Raw genomic sequence first — 17,628 nt, 5'->3', positions numbered from 1 at the left:
TTGTGTGATGAAGTTTAGTTTTAGTCAGTGTTAATGCTGCACAGGATCTCACCACTGAGAAGCTAACTGCAGGGCCCGGTGCAGTGATGTCAGCATAAAGATTGATCATGGGATTCAGCATGAGGCTTGGAGCATCAAGTTACAGATCTGGCTCATCCTATAACCCACTGGGCATCTTTCAGCAAGTCACCGGGACACTAAGCTTCTGCAAACCCTCCGTTTAAAAAAATATATATATAGGAGTAGAACCACAATGTTTCCCAAGCCTTTCCAGCCATAAATACAAACATCGATGGTTCTATAATAGGGAAGAACCAATGTGACTCCGTATTAGATCTGTTCCTTTAGGTTCTAACCCTGTGCTCCTTCCTGTGCTCAGTCATGCAGGTTCTGCACCTTTTGTAAAAGAATGTTGCCTGTAGCCTAATACATACAGGAGAGCCCATTCTCACCTCCTGAGCTTGAAGGGTTTAACACTTTCCCATTCATAGAGAGATAGGAAGTTGCAGAACAGAGAATAACATTTGTCTTGTTGGAAGTTTAGAGAAATATCATGACCTCACATATGCTGACAGCTGCAAGAACCGTGGATTTCAGCACCAAGAAGTCTGCAACAACCAACCACACCCCCTCCCCTTTTTAGTATAAAAGGAGCCTGAATTCTGGCTTAGGTAAGATGGTGCTCTACGACATTAGACCCCCATCTTCTTGGTCTGCTGACTTTCCAAATAAAGTCATCATTCCTTGCCCCAACACCTTGTCTCCCGATTCACTGGCCTGTCATGCAGCGAGCAGAAAGAGTTTGGACTCAGTAAAGGTTGTGTAAGCTTATGGGCATCTTTCTCCATTTTCATTACAGAATCTGGAGGCTTACACTGGGGGACAGCTCACAGAAACTTCACAAGGAATGATTTCTCCAATTCTGAAAAGCAGTTCTAAGCGGCAGTACGACCACAGTTGGCTGAGTCCCAGCCAGCTGGGAGGTGTGCTTCAAGTCCTGAGTTACTAATGCTGGTTAGAAAGCAGAATATTCTGATCTGAAATACTGGAGTTACAAATTAGCCCTAAGGAGACATCTAGCAAGCTTCCTCAAGTGGAGCAGAAAGGACAGGAGTTCCAGCAGGGTGTCTGTGGCCTCTCTCTGCAACAAGGCTGTGCACAGGGGCCTGTAGCTCTCATTTCAGTGCCCTCCTTGCCTGCAGTTTTTTTATTTCCCCTAAGTTTCACCACATGTAGGGTACTTTCATTCATTCTAGAAGTTTCACTGGGAATTTGTGTGTGTGCAATTGATGCTAGCAGACACAAAGAAACTCATTCCTCTTAACAGCCGTCCTTCAGAATGCTAGTGGTGTTCTAAGAGTGGAGAAGGGATCTTGATTCTTTACTGCAGAACCCAGATGGCTCGTCAGCTGGCTCCTTCAGAGTGCACAGCAGACAGGCCCCTTTGCTGTATTAGCGTGTTGACTACAGCTGTAGTTACCTGGTGACAGGATGAAATTACATAGACAGCAGTTTACTTCCACACCCCCCGCCCCGCAGTCAATTTCCTAGCGTAAGCCACTCCTCCAGAGAGTCTGTAATTTCGATACCTGTTTAATTTCAATCCTCTCTTGTCTGACAGAGTGATTTCTCACCCTTTTCAGATGGTGCCATGCACCCCTCAATTGGGTTTCTTCTCCCTGCTGTTAGTTTGTTGCTGCCTGAAATATTCAGAGAAACAGCTCTCTAAAAGCAGTTAATTTAATTTGGATTCCACACATGCACATGTGTGCACATACATACACAAATACGCAGGGTTTATTTTTTTTCTTTTTCTGACACACAAAGGAATTGTTCCAGTATTTTTATTTTCTAGTTTGTTAAATATTTATATTGTATCCTCAGAAAGCAAACTTTCCCATAGATAAATATGAAACTTACAATATCTAGATTTTTTGAGAGAAATCTAAAGATAAAATGGACCTTTAGCCATTTTATTCTGAACTGAGTCTACCATTAACAAGAAGGTGCCATAAGTTCTAATCTACCATTGAGTTCGTTTATAAATGATTCCCAAAGATCCATAAACTTATCTTAGTGATTCTACAGAACTCTCGGTTGTCAGGCTATGATCAGGTCTCAGCCCTGTTGCTGGAGAACGACTAGTCTCATCGTAGGAGGTAGACACCAGGAGGGGGATACCGAGAAAATGATGCACGTGCATGCGCGCACACACTCCCACCACGTTCTTCTTTGTATGCAGTATATTCAAATCAGGGACAGAGTCGAAAGGACAACCTATCTGAAAACGTTTCCTGGTACAGAATCCTCATGCTCACTAGCAACACAAAGGTGTAGTCTCACAGCTCATTTTTCTTTCGCCCCTTCCTTTGAAAAGGGGGTACTGGTTGGAAAGAAAAATATTTTCATGCCTCTCCATGAGAAGGGAGCTGACTGAACAAGTCGCTTCATTTTCCTGTCTCTTTCTCTCTAACAGCATCTCCATTTGGCTGTATCTTTGGGAAGGCCGGTACATAAATTTGTCTTTCTGGAAGATAAGTTTATTTTAGTTCTACAAATAATTTTTTCTCTTTCCTGATGTCTTAGCTACCCATCGTATTAACCCATGAATTAAGGTGTACATAGCATGCTTGGGGAGGGGATGTGTGTGTTGGGGGCAGGGGACAGTAACCCATGTTCGTGTGAAGCAAATACAGTGTGAGGCCCCATGGGATTCAGCCCTAGGACTGTGTCACAGTCAAAGAGACACAGGTCCACCAGTCAAAGCATCTGAAAAGTTTCAGTCTTGCAGCTCTCAAAGAACATTATTGAAACCCCAGTTTACAACCAACCCATAATGATTCTTAAAATCTTTCCTTTTATCTCCAACTCATGAACTCCACCCCAGAATCTCTCCAGACCCTTGACTCTCAAGTTTTCACCGGAAATCCTCTTTAATGTTTAGGCCATATGATCCTAAGACAGAGACTAGGAGGCAGTGGCTCTCTTCAGATAAGTGAATCATACGTAGCTCAGGCTGGATCTGTTTGTTTTAACCCAACACAGGCTAGCCCCGGACGCTGCAGCAGTCGTGGGACAGGATGTACTTTACTGGTACTGCAGTGATGCGCTCCCAAGTTTTTCCAAAAGCCAGACCTAATGTCCTTCCCACCTATTCGTAGATAGACTCAGTTTAGTTTACATATGGAATAAAAGGGTGATTAAGAATATGAACTTACAGTTTCAAATCTCTTCTATCTTATGATCATGAAGTCAGCAAATGTGGTTCGCTGGGAGTCAGTCAAACTGCAGACTTAATATAGATCTTTTTTAGAGCCTTAGTTTTACTTAAAAATGAATGTGTTGGAGGTCATTAATTTAAATAATTTTAATACCAATGTTAGAACAAAACACAGAGACCCAACAGAAATAAAAGGAAAACTCTGCATAGTTTTTTCAGTTAAACATTGACCCTTCCAAACAAGTCTGCACTTGGCAGACCACTCTGGCTACTCTCCTGGACCCAGACACCTGGCAGTAATTTTTACCCTCTTCAGCATCAGGGGACTGGAGGGGAAACTTTTAGAATCATTAAGGCGGTGATTCTGCCCACATCACAGCCGCTGGGATCTCACCAGAGATCCATACAGTCTTCTAACACAGGGGTGCGGCTGAGAAGTCTGACAAATTCAGAAAGCCATGTGGTTCGTCACCAAGAAGGCAAACATTAATTCTATTTGCAGGGCAGTCGTCAGAAATAGGTGTGTTTATTTGCTCCTCTAAAATAATTTGGATTTGGGTCACTAACATACAGAATCTCCACATCTACCACTACCTCACTTCCCGACAGAGAACACAGACGCAAACACAGAAATAGATAAAGCAAACAGTAAGATCAGCAAACAGCAGACTGAGGCACCAAAATGTAAGTGCTGGGGTTTCAGTCTCAAAAGAAGCCACACAGAACCGTTCGGGGCCCAGGGAAAATGCATTACATGAGATCACGTTTCCGGATGAAGGGGACTTTGGTTTGGAACCCCAGCACCCAGTGCCTGCCTGAGCACAGTCCGGATGAGAGCAGATCCTGCCTCCTGACAGCATCCCTGCACTCCTAGCATGCGTACACGGTGCACAGCCTGCCCGGTAACTTTGGACAGCGGTGCTATGCAGTGGGAGCTCTTACCCATCAGTAACAACTGTGGTAAGAGCCCTGCGTGCATCCTCTCGTGGGGTCCCTCACCAATCTGGGAGGTAGATGCTGTTCTTCCTCCAATTTTATCATCAAAAACCCTGAGCCTTAGTAATGCTATTTACTACTGTACACACCTACATTTGCTCTCTCCAGAGAGAGGCACACTTTAAGAAATGAGAAGCCAATGACCTCTCTCCTTCCTGCCTTTCAACCCACAACCTTCTGGGTTTGTGTAGCCCGTCCAGAAACCCCAGCAATTTCATCCACTTCACTGTTAGGGACATTTTTCCTGTAGGCAATGGACTCCTTCTGGGCTCAAACACAGAGGTTTAGAAGAGCAACCCTTTTTGTCCTCACACAAAAGGAAGGGCTTCGCGTCAAAGCTCTGGGGAGAATTTGGTGCTCGACAGACAGCTTCGGAGTCGCTGAGTGCAGCTGGACATAAATAACATCACTTAAGCCAGGATGTGGCTTGGTGACATAGCTAATTCCCACTGCAATCACTTTGCCAGAAGAGCTTTCAATCCTAGTTTCACGTGACTTCACAAACCCTTGAACTGCACAGGTTTTTTTTCACACCCACAGAGGTAATAAGTGACTTGTGAGAACACTTGCACAGTCGGTTGGCAAAAGTCAAAGAAACTGGTGGAATGTAAGCTCTCCAGAGGCCCTTTTCCTGTTCCCCGTGGACTGTGCATCGGTGACTGAAGGAGGCCATGAGGGGTGGGGGTAGGGGCGGGTGGCTGCAAGTTCACAAACAAACTGACTTCTCAGTTGGTGGGTAGGTTTGCCCCAGCTTTATCAGGGGATGAAAACAAACATCAAAGTTCCTCAGGATTCATGGCAGTGGCCAGATGCAGGCTGGAGCTCCAGACTGCAACAGATGCAGGGCCTCTGTTCACAGACCGTCATGTCATCTAGACACCTAAGCCAACGAAGCACAGATGTCACGGATGCGTTAAAATCCACCCCTCCCCACCACCCCGGACTTTACCTACTGGGTGTGCGAAGTGCGTGCACTTCAGGGAGTGGAGGTCTCTCATCTCTTTCCTCTGCTACCTGCCAACATCTTTTAACTCAGCATCTGCACGTGTCCAAAGACAAAGAGACGCCAATATCCCCCACTGCATATTCTGAGACAAAGAGCAGCCCAGACATTAACTATTCAGAAATTCATAATCAGCATAGCCTCAAACAAGATTTTTTAAGTCATTTCCCGTGGACACTTTATGGTGGCAGATTCCACAGCATATAAAGGCACTATGTCCCACAGGAATTATAGTGGTCCTAGAAGGGCTCCATGAATCAGTCATACCAATTGTGACATTATATGCCAGAAAGGACAGAACTCTTGGCTGAAAACCTCTGGTAAACAGACTTCAGTCACGGGTGTTATATCTGGATGACCAGTTCAGGTAGGACTCATTCATTCAGCACTGGTGCTAAGCACCAGGGTAGAGAGGGGTGAACCCCGCAGTTACGGCTCTCATCTTGAAGCATTTACAGGGTGGAGGGAGAGGTGATTAACAGGCAAAAGGACAAAAAAGCATGGATGCTGCGATGATACGGAAGAGTGGAAGGAGGCAGTTCAGAGCCTCTTTGTTACCACACCTAACTTGGCCTGCTCGCCCACATGCAGTAAAGCCAGCCTATGACACTGACTGGGTTGTGGCGAAGGAAAGCACGCCATTTACTGCAGGGCGCCGAGCAAGGGCTCTGGGACAGCTAGTGCTCAGAACACCCCAACTCCCCCACGGGTTTCAGGACAGCGTTTTTAAAGGCCAGGTGAGGGAGGGCAGCCGCAGCTCATGCACAGTTCTCTGACTGGCTGATGGAGAGGCAACGGGACGGTGTCACCAGGGTCAACGTTATCAACCCTTAAACTTCAGTCGGCCTAGGGGCTGTGCGCTCAAGGTCATCGAGTAGTAAAGTCATCCATCTGGTGGGGATTTTAGCATCTGTAAAATTAACACTTAGGAAATGTGCATAAGACACTTTCATCTGGGTACTGCAGAGAGGAGCTAAAGCAGAGGATACGGGTCCTAGGAAGGCCCATAGCGTCCTGCTCGGTCACACCTTGTACTCTACCATGCAGACTTTCCTCAGCGATTATGTCTCTCTCTAATGCTTCAGATTACTCTTAAGGACATAGCAGTGGGGGCATGAGTCATCTTTAGAAAACGAGCCGTTGTGCCAAACAGACAATGGATAGAGAACTCCATGTAATAATGCTATCACATGCTCACAATGTCAGATCAGCCTAACCAAGCATCGTGAACGCTGCGTCTTGAGAGGCAGTGTGGGATAGCACCAAGTGCCGGCCTGGGCATCGGGCATGGACTACTGGCCATCTGGGCATCCCCTGGGCAAGGCAACTGGTCTCAATGGCTCTCAGATTCCTCACATGGGAAGCGGGAAAAGTGGTAGGCACCTACCTCAGCGGGTTCTTGTCAGAATGTGCTAAAGAAATAAAATATGTCTGTCCACTGCTGGTCACACAAAACAGATAACCAAAGACAGAGCTCTGATTCTTATTGAGGAAATTTAGCCTCTCACTCTTGCACAGGGACAGCATGAAAGCTACCCACGGATGTCTATGGAGGCAGGCTCTCCCTGGAAGCCCAGACAGGGATTCTGCACGGCCTTCTCCTCCTCTCCTGGAAGCCGAGCACTGTCTATTCATCCAAGATGAATGACCCTAGGCAATCCCACACACACTTTCCTGTCCTTTAAAATAATAGGGAAGGAAGAATTACTTCCACAATCTTCCTCAAGTTACATTCTTTTGATGAAGAGGAGTTTTGATCAGGGCAGAAATAACAGTCTATATTCAAAATGGATTCAGTGTGGTGAATATTTTTTGACAACCTATATCATCCTGTGTTCTTAGCTCAGCTCTAAAATATACAAGAATGATTTATGTACAGAATCTTAGTGGAATATGTGTTTCAGTTCTCCAGGTTAACTTAACCTCTGCCTGCGGCACTTCGCTCTGAACACCTCAGCTCCCCCTGCAGCTGCTGCTCTGGTGTGTTTACTGTTTCCCTCTGAGCTCGTTTGTAATTGCAGCCCTGGAGCTTGCAAGATTTTCCGCCAGGAGTTTGCATGCAGATGGTCTCAAGCAAACATGACTCTTGCCTTTTCCTAGAGAGTCTATGTCCAACCGTTCATGGGCTAACAACCACCCCACTCCAATCACCACCTCTGCTGTGCACTGAGCCCTTATTTGGTGCCTGGCCCTACTATGAGTTTTTGTATGTGTTATCTTGACACCTTACAGTGACCCCTTGAGGAGTGTGCAAAATACAAGTGAGACAGGAAGGAGAGGGGCAGGACACTCCTGCTAGATAAACAGCCCTTAGGATGGGATATAACCTGGCTGGAACTGGCTAAAACCAGGCTGGCTTTCAGGATGGCCCAGTCATTGACCTTCAGCTCATTATACCCTCTTTGTAGTAAGAAAACTCACTCCCTCTCGCACCGTGACAGTTCCAAAACGGACCATAAAAGGCCAGAAGGTGAACAGTCGTCCAATTCCTGGGAGTCTTCACTCTTCCGTGAAACAGCAAGGATATTCCTCCAGCGTATTAATGTATGAAATGACTTAGCCCATAAAGACCAACAACCCCGGGCCCTGGGGCCGCTCTCACTTTGAGGCAGTCCGAACTCTGCCTGTGGACTTTCTCTTTCTGTAAATAAACCTGCTCTCATGCTACTTCTGCTCACTCTTGAATTCCTTCCTGCACGCAGCCAAGGACTCACTCTGTGGCCCATGCTTATCCCGGGAAGGGACATCTCCCTCCCCTGCATCAGAAGTCAGCTCCTAAGGAAAGATAACCTCAAAACCCAGGGCAGTTCCATGCTAAACGGCAAACCAATGGCGACCACATGTTGTTCACGTATGCCTTTGTGTAAATAAATTATTGATGGGGACTCTAAAAATCACGGCTTTCCTCAACAGATTCCTTCCCAACAGGTTCCCGTAGTTTCCTTTAGGCCGTAAGCTCCCTGGGACAGGGATCACGCTGTTTTACCTGTCACTGTGTGTCCAGCATCTAGCATGTGCCTGGAACTTCACAGGTTTTAACCACCTCATTAAATGCATAAATGGAGGCTACCATACAGTACAGGAGAGAAGGCATGATCCTAAGACCAGCTAGAATCTCATCAGCTTTGAGGAAGAACAACCAGCGGTGTCAGGGGGGGTCCAAGCAGCCGACAGACCTGCATGCGAGTCTCAGCTCAGCTAGAAGCCTGGCGGAGTTGCACTCTCTGCGCCTCACAGGACACACGGGGGAGATGGCACACAGGGTTTGGGCGGAGCTGAGGCAGTATTAAGAGAGCCACGTGGCACTCCGGAGAAGCCAGCGTGTCAGTAAGGCCTTGGTGGAGAAGGCGGCACTGGACTTGCCTAGAGAGACGACTGTGCAGACGGAGGAGCTATTCTTTCTAAGCAGAAGAATCAGCCTAAATTCAGACCACAAGTGGGGAATCCTGGGCAAGAACAAGGAACAGCATAAAGTTCACTCTTCTGCAACAAAGGGTGTGTGGAGGGAAATTGAATGGGACGAGTGAGCAGGGCTCCAGTCCAGCTTTTATCCTGCACAGAGGATGTAGGGGGTTATTCCATAGAAAAGTATGCCCCAGAGTGGGGGACCCATGCGTCACTGTTGCACACACACACGGTGCCAGGTAGGCAGTACAGAAACGGTACCTGCATCAGTCTACCTCCAATCTGATGAAGCCAAGGTTGAGGCGGCTCTAGGACATCCAGCCCATGACAACTCCATGAGTCAGGGTCTCCAAGGGGAGATCTGACTCTGTCAGAAGTAGGAGAATTCAGGAGGGATTAAAGAAGGGACCACTGACCACGTATGGGGATAGGGAGCCAGAAGGGCAGTAACCCAGGGCTAGTAAAGGCCCAGCTGTCACTATCTCTAGGTGCTAAGAGACGAGAGGAGGGAAGAGTTTATGGTAATCAGAAGGAGAGAGCCACATAGAACAAGACACTGTAAAACAAGCAGTGAGCTTTGGTCAGGGTACAACATCGAGCTGCAGGCACCCTACTAGGGTGGAGGCAGGGAACACAGTCCTGGATCCATTGCTTCCCTCCCTGCTGGGCTCTCACAAGCTGAGCCCAACCGGAAGGTAACAGGGCCTCCAATTACTTGGCAGGGCTCAGCTTCCTGGCACCAGAGCCAGGACAAAGAAGGAAAACGGATCTGGAGGGACAAAGGGAAGGTAACTGAATAATCACCCACCTTTGCAAACACGGGGAGAGCAGGCCCCAGGTGCGCAGCCCCAGGCAGCACTCTCTGGCTAGGAGATACTACTTCTGTTTTGCCTGCATTGTATTTATTGTTAGCTTCCATTTATGATAGATGATACTGGCTTTCTATTAGAGAAAGTTTCTTTTTAGAATACATTTAAGGAAAAAAAAGCCCATTTAAAGATAAATATGAAGTAAACAACAGCACAGATGGAAAGGAGAATAGCAAAGATAATGGAGGTGGTACTGGCATGACTGATGCTTGGACAAGGCGTCACGGACGACTAGGAGCCACGGAGAGTTTCTGAGCAGGAGAGAGATTGGATCAAGGCTCTGCTTTGGGCAGTTTCCTGTGGCTGCAGCTATATAATGCAGCAGGGGAGAAAGAGGGGGACTTTAGGTTGTGACAATGGGGCTATGGAGGTAGGAATGGCGGGGACGAATTGGAAGAGAAAGGGTAGAATCAACAATATGTGATAATTCATTTCACGGAGGGCAAGCAAGAGATGAAGCAGAAGATAAAGGCTGCAAGCAAAATTGCCTTTAAAAATCATCTATTACCAGAAATATTAGAACTGATGTAAGGAAGTAACACGACAGCAATCAAGGCCTGCTCACAGGTAGAGTTTTTATGTAATTCATCTCCTGTGAGACCGTCTGCGGTAAAAGGAAAACATGAACGTTTATCTAATGTGCGTCTCCTCCTGGTGTTTCTCCAGAACAGCTGGGTTTGTTTTTCAGATTTGCAGCAGAAAAATTGGGAAGGTCACCCAGGCTTGGCACCTAGCACCAGGAGGGCAATTTTCATGCCTTGATCAGCATCATAGAGGGGGTGATTTTACAGCACACAGATACTCTGGGTGTTTATTTTGAGCTTTGAAGGAAGCTGGGAGATCTATTTTCTGAAAAGACTATTTAGTTAGAAAATTGAAGTCAAATAGACATTATCATTCAAGTGTCCAATAAAAATAATTTGAAACTAGAGTTTAGAAATAGTAACAGCTCATCAAGTTTGAAATAAAAGCTTTGGCCTGGTAAGAATTTTGGGACAAGTTTCTTACCTTATCCTCAATTAAACACACACACAACACACACACACACACACACACACAATGAATTTCTAGACTGTGCTTCACTTGTATGAAAATTACTTTCAATTAAATTCTCAATTTCTGGTTCCCTGAGAGTTTTAACCATCGTGTTTTCAAATGAGCCAGTGATTCACAGAATAGAGAAAAGAGACTGATGAAATGATGGAGTGTGTCCCAGAAGCAATCCAGAGGGTTTTTTCCCGCAGTCCACTTTCCATCGCCTTGTTCAGTCTTGGTTTTAAATGACTCCAGCAACGGGACTCTTCATCTGTCTAAGAGGCCTGTGGGAGCCCTTCCTCAGTCTAAGAGACTTCATTTTAGAAGAGAATATTCTGATATTAAGCCCTGTTATATCACTCTCCTCTCCCAAAGGAGCCCCACTTCTTCTGCCATTATGTCCTTCAACCCCTCCAGGTGCTAGGAAGAGGCACTGTCTTTCCTCATTGGTTACTCTTTCCTTCCCCCTTGCCAATTTCTTATTCTTTTTGCATCTGAAGATTTCTATGCTTTTATCTGCACCTCTGATCCCTATCACCATAGTAACTGAAGACTCTGACAAGGCTGTCCTTTCAAAGGCCAGCTGCTTATACCTTCATGGCCTTCACCTCCCATCCAGCATGATACTTTCTAGAATCCTGAGCATTTCAGCCTGGGGTGAACACCCTGGGTGACCAGATACGAGTCTGGCGACCAGGGCCTGCGACAGAACCTGCATAAGACCCAAGGGTTGTGATCAATGTGGTAGAGATACCTACTACTCTAGGATTCAGAGGATAATGGAAATCTGGCTGTGTATTTTTACACATTTAGAAGTAGAAAGAACACATTCAGAAGTAGAACGGACACAGAGTCAGAAGTATCCCATTTTTGCAGTTGACCAACTCTGAGCCTCTGGACCTCAATTTCCACGTTTGTTAAAAGGAGGTGTTGGACTGCATACCGTAAGGGCAATTAATTCATGCACTAAATCACTGGAGTACAATTCCAGATTGAAGCAGTGACAGCAACATCCCCCACCCAGGATTGCCAGATTTAGCAAATAAAAACATACGATGCCCAGTTAAATTTCAATTTCAGAGGAGTGAATACATCTTAATATAAGAATGTCCTTTGCAATATTTGGGACATATTTATACTAAGAATGTATCCATTGTTTATCTAAAATTCAAATTTAGCTGGATGTTCTGTATTTTATCTGGCAATCCTACTGTCACCTCCACACGTTATCTTCTTGATTGCTGGCTGGCATGTAGGTGGCTGAGGAGAAGACGCTGGTCCTCATCACCTCGCTCCCCGATGCCCTGACAGAGCCTCCCAAGCTCGGCTGAAGCTGCAGGCTGTTATTCCCAAATATGCGCATGCTTACTTGCTTCTCAAGGTTCCTCCGCACTCCAAATGTGACCAAATGAGGGAAAATACTTTAAAAATTGTGAAGTACTCTACATGTGTATTAATAACACTAAGCATGAACACCTGCATCAAAATGTGATGACAAGGTGGTCATGAGTCTGCAGCTCTTCCCGTACCACAGTCCTGCACAGTTAAAAGTCCTTCCTCTCAGCATTCGAGCCCTCTCCACAACAGGACGGCCACATCTCAGCTCTAATAATAAAACTACTCATTCACTTACTGGAAATCTCCCGTGTGCCGGGCACCGTGCTAGGGACTATACGTTCATTTAACCTTCAGAGCTGTCCTGTAAGAATGGAACCACGCTACTTCCATTTCACATATGAAAAGACAGGCCAGAGGAGCAAAGTGACTCATCTGAGTTTCCACAGCTCACAGCTCGTCCATGAAAATGGAAGGGCCACCAAAGGATTTTCGCAGATCATGACAAAGTGATTATAAATTTTATACCTGAAAGAAAAGGGCCAAATACACCGAGAAACTCCTGAGGAAGTAGCCAGCCAAGAGACTGACTTGGCCCATCAGAGAATAAGGCTTATTATAAAGCTACTGTCATTTAAAGCTATTGTAATTAAGACAGTGTGGTACTAGAGGAGAGGAGGACAAACAGGCAAATGGAAGAGAAGAACAGATCCAAAACCACAGCCATGCCTGTAATGGAAACCTGACCAGTCCCCTGATGGGAACACAACGGGGCTGACAGGCAGGGCAGCAGGACAAAGACGGTGATTCAATCAAGAGCAGATCATACGGAGAAGCGAAAGGGAATCTCCATGTCAAAAAACACACAAAAACTGAGTCCATGTGCATTAAATGTGAAGGACACAACTTGAAAACTTTTAGACAAAAAAACTATCACCTCTGCATAGAGAACTTCTTAAACAAGATGCAAAATAGCACTGAAAAAGGACTGATCAAATGTGACTAAGTAAAAGTAAAAAACTTCTGCTTATAAAAAGAAATCACAAAGGGAAAAGAAACAGGCTGGGAAATGACTGACAAAGGATCGGCCTCTAGACATGCACTGTTCTACATGTTGGCTGTGACACACACATGGCTTTGGAGCAACTGCAACTGAACCAGCATGAACTGAGATTTGCCCTCAGTATAAAATACATGCCAGATTTCAAGCTTTTCATTAATTTGATATGATAATATTTTAGATATATTTGGATAATACAAACTAAGTTACATGAAACAGTTATCAACACCAATTTTATCCATTTCTTTTTCCTTTTTTAATGTGGTTACTAGAAAATTTTAAGTAACGTACGTGGCTTGTATGATGTTTCTACTGGGCATCCTAGATCCGGAATATAGAAAGAGCTACTGTGAGTTAATAACAAAGAACAAAACTGAATAAAAAAAGATAAAAAGAAAAAGGTCACGAAGAGATTTTTCACAGAAGAAACATAACTAGCCAACATAAGAAATGATCAACCTTATGAACAATCCAAATTAATTACAAACTAAAACTGCAATGAAACATCTTCTCTGCCATCAGATTAGTAAAACTTAAGAATTCTAACAATACCTAGTGTTGGCAAGGGTGTGGAGCAATGGGAAGTCTCATAGTCACTGCAGTTGGGAATAAAAGTTGGTACAACCACTTTAGAAAATAATGTGGCATCAGGCAGTAAGACTGAACACGCATATACCCAGGAGTGAGTTCCCCGGTTCACAAGGCATCCCCTGAGAGAACTCTTGTTTGTGTGACATGCAACGTGCACAGTGATGTTTTTAACAGCCTCATTTGTGACTCCCCAAACTGGAAATGGCTTAAGTTTCCACCCACTCTACAGTGGTTTAATCAGTGGTGAAAAGCTATATAAAACATTCCAAAGGAATGAACTGAAGCTACATCTAGCTACACAGTATCAGGTACATGGCGAGGTGAAAACGAAATGGTCACACAAGATCCAGAAGGCACCCTCTCTGAGGGAGGAAGGTGCGCACAACTAGGGAGGGAAGAGGAGACGTCAGTCAGGTTCAATTTCTTAGAATGTGTGGTAGGCCCACAGGTGCTTATCTTCCTCTAACTTAAAATTTAAGTATACACTGTATATCCTGGTTTTAAAGTGTGGTATTTCACAACTTAAAAGGGTTTAAAAAAGGAAAAAAAAATTACTCTCTGCCTATGTGTGACACTGCATTCATCCAGAAGCACTGCCTTTCATTTGCTTTTTAATAATGACATCTCTCAAGTGGGACCACGTTCTGCTGGTCCTCTCTCGGCCTGGCTCCTCTTTCTCCCATCCCGTCCTATGTCATCTTGAGATTACTTATTTTATATGTAAGTAACATCCTTGGAAAAACAACAGCGCGAGGATTGCTCTTCTTGCATTTGATTCATCTCCGTCACTTTTCCCAGGAGTAGCAGCACAGACCAACAGGCTTGCACTCCACGCCCAGGGAGTTTAGAGAACCCCAGGGGAGTGTGCGGCACCGAGGAGCCCAGCCCTCTACTCACAAGCTCTCTGCGCCCTCAGTCCAGTGCTGCTTTGATTCCCCCATTTGAGTTTTTGTCAGGTATGCAAGGTGATTGGAGGCGCTCCTCAAACAGAGCTCGTGGCCTCCTGTCAATATTCCCGGGGAGGTGCATGAAAATAGAACGGGGCAGACTTACTGAGGTAGGTTGAGGGTGGCCAGGTTCCCTAGGGGGTTCTGCAGCTCTCAACACACACTCAGGCAAGGGCAGCAAAAGAACACATTAAGTCGACTTGCAAATTGGACCTCGAGCCTGGTCCTAACACAGCTGTAAGTCTGTCTGTTTTTTTTTAAGAGATCAAACCACCCTAGCAGGTATTTTCCCTCAAACTTTAAAATTTTTCCCTTCCCCTTAGAAATGCCAAAATGAATCCCCAGTAGAAACATCCAGAGTATCAGGTGCAGCTCATCTTCCTTAGACTAGAACAAAAACAAGCCCCTAGTAATTGTGTGTGTGTGTGCACGCTTGTTTTAATTCCAACACTGTAGCACCCTTAAGCCATCATCACCTTGGGTCATTCCTTCCACCTGAGGCCTTCCCTGGGCGCAGCCTAGAGCAGGGAGAGTTTACGGGGCCTGCTAATCTCATCAGCAGGTTTTCAGAACCCTGATCTTCTGACTCTTCTAGGTGAGCCCCAAGTCCTGGTTTTAAAAAACATGACGAATCAATGCACAAACCCTTATTCTCACCGTGGAGCGGAACAATTACTAAAATCTATTTGCCAGTAAATGTGCCTTGTCTTGTAAATCATTGGGTCGTTAAACCTTAACAATGATGGTGTGCTGTCTCTATACAATTCAATTAAAGTACAGACCAAGGTAATACTTAAGAATACATTTCAGGCAGAGGAATATACTATTATATTATTATATCCTCATAAATTAAGTAATACATTTATTTCACATCTTGGAAAAAGAACACTGCATGATAAACATAGGGGAGAGAAGAAATGAAGGCAATGATTTTAAGAATAGCTGAAAAGGGCTAGAGAGGAGAGGAGAGGAATCCCAAGGCAAAAAGCAAGTCACTTACAGCCACCACTCCCTCTGGCATCGCTGCAAAATTTCCGGGCTAGGTGAAGGATGAAGCAGACAGTGCACTCGGACTGCAGGTGGCTTGTGTTCTACCTCGTGAGACAGAAATTTCTAAACTGTACCAAACAGCAAAAGAGTTCTCTACCTGTTCCTCGTCTGGCAGCTGAAAAACTTGATGCTAAAAACTAGCAGAAAGTTCTGAGCCTTGACACTGATTCTCTGGAGTCCAGGAAGGAGCCTTCTCTTTCCTCAACACTCTGAAGGTTAAGCCAAGGGAAGCCTCACTCACAGCACCCTCAGTGTTCTTCCTGCTTCCCCATTTCAGGGGTTAAGGAGGGATTAAACAGCCAAGCATTCTAACAGGGAACATCTCTCAAGACTTACGGTATCTGTCACGAGGTTAGATAACAGATATGTGTGCATTTAAACTCTTCACAAGGGGCTCAAAAGGAAGCATCTCTTCGATTTTCTTTCTCCTCTAATTCCTCTAACCTGGACCACTTTCTAGCCGCAGCCAGCACAGCTTAATTCATACGATATATTCGTTCTCTATTGCTGCCCTAACAAACTGCCACAAACTTAGTGGCTAAAACAATTCAAGATTATTACCTTACAGTTCCATGGGTCAGAAGTGTAAGGCAGGCTCCCTAAACCAAAAATCAAGGTGTGTGAGGGCTGTCTGCACCCCTCTCTGGAGGCTCTCGGAAACAGCCTGCGGGCCTCCTAGCTCATTCGGGCAGGTGGAAAATTCACTTCCTCCCTGCCTGGGAGCAGAGGGCTGTTATGCTGGAGGCCGCTGGCGTTTCTCAGCTGGAACCCCTTTCTACTTCTTAAAGCCAGCAACAGCAGGTCGAGGCTCTTTCACTCTTCAAACCTCTCCTGCCTCTTCTGGTGCTCCTTACTCTGGCTTTTCTCCAAATTTAGCCAGGAAAGGTTTATCTGTTTTGAAGGGTTTGTCTGATTACACTGGGTCTACCCAGATAATCCAGGGTAATCTCACCATCCATAACCTTAAATCACATCTACACAATCTCTTTTCTCATGTAGGTAACAAACTGCTCGGTTCCCAGAATTAGGGGATGGACACCTGGTGTGTATTATTCAGTGACCATGTAAGAGGCATTCTCACCTTAGATGAGACAAGGCTGAGAAGAAATGAAACCTGACCATCTCTTATCTCCCTTTCCTTTCCCACCTCCTTCCTGACGCTTCCCTTCTTTACTCTGAAAGCAGAACTTGGCTACTCACCATATTCCCATTCTGAAAAGGAGCATCTGGTTGCAGGACTCTCCCTCCAGACGGCCAGGAAGACCACTCTGTGTCTACTCAGCTTTCTCCGGGTGAAATGTTCTCTTCAGCATTTAGCCAGTGGGTCCCAAACATTACGTTACATGAGAATCACCTGCAGGCACAGGTTCCAATTCAGAATCTCGGTCTGACGTGCTGCTGTTGAAGACTGACATCACCTGGCGTTCAGTGAACTGGGAGCAGGTGGCTTGAGAAACTCTGTTGGCCCAAGCAGGCCGGAGAAATGGAGGTACGTGTGGTCCAAGAGAGACCCCAGCCCTGGAAGATGAGCCTATGTCCAGAGGGCCTGCACACCCCCTACTTCTCTTTCATTCTTGGACACAAAAGACTAGTTTCTTCCCAGAAGGAAGAAGTAACTTGGCATCTCGGACTCCGTATTACGTCTCTCTTCTGCTGCTTTAACCTGAGCCATAAGCCTCTGCTTAGCCCTGCATGTAGACTTGTTAATCATTAAAGGAATTCTGCTTACAGCTTAAGATTTACGCAAAAAGCCCCTTACCTGAAACTTGCCTCCCACAGGGAGATAAGGAAGTATGAACGAAAATAACTGTCTTGTCAAGATTTATAGGAACACCAGGACCAGACCATGTCAGCTGGGCTCAACAGAGCAAGAACTAGTTTTTTCACAACCCTCCTCCCACACTTGTTGGCACCTCCGCCCAGACGTCACTTTCTCACCTTAACCCCTTCCTGCTTCCCCATTTCCTAGCAAAAAAGCAGCTGAAATTCTACCCCCAATTAAGATGATTAGTCTGCCATCTTCTCGGTTTGCTGGTTTTCCCAATACAGTCGCTCTTCCTTGCTCCAACGTTGGTCTCTCAATTTACTGCCCTGCTGTGTGGCGAGGGGCCACACCC

At 45.6% G+C, this 17,628-nt stretch overlaps 1 long non-coding RNA gene across 1 annotated transcript in view; it reads right to left on the bottom strand.

Moving 5' to 3' along the window:
• The window catches only part of LOC116283963 (uncharacterized), a 256,977-nt gene extending 239,790 nt beyond the window's left edge, over positions 1–17,187 (bottom strand). Inside the window, exon 1 of the long non-coding RNA XR_004193693.2 lies at positions 16,712–17,187. This is a non-coding gene — a long non-coding RNA (uncharacterized lncRNA). The remainder of the gene's footprint in view (positions 1–16,711) is intronic.
• Positions 17,188–17,628: the final 441 nt, after the last annotated feature.

This window comes from Vicugna pacos, chromosome 17 (genome assembly GCF_048564905.1).
Source record: "Vicugna pacos chromosome 17, VicPac4, whole genome shotgun sequence".
Taxonomy (NCBI): domain Eukaryota; kingdom Metazoa; phylum Chordata; class Mammalia; order Artiodactyla; family Camelidae; genus Vicugna; species Vicugna pacos.
Note: the sequence above shows the minus strand (reverse complement) of the source record. Positions and strands in the feature narration are given on the sequence as shown.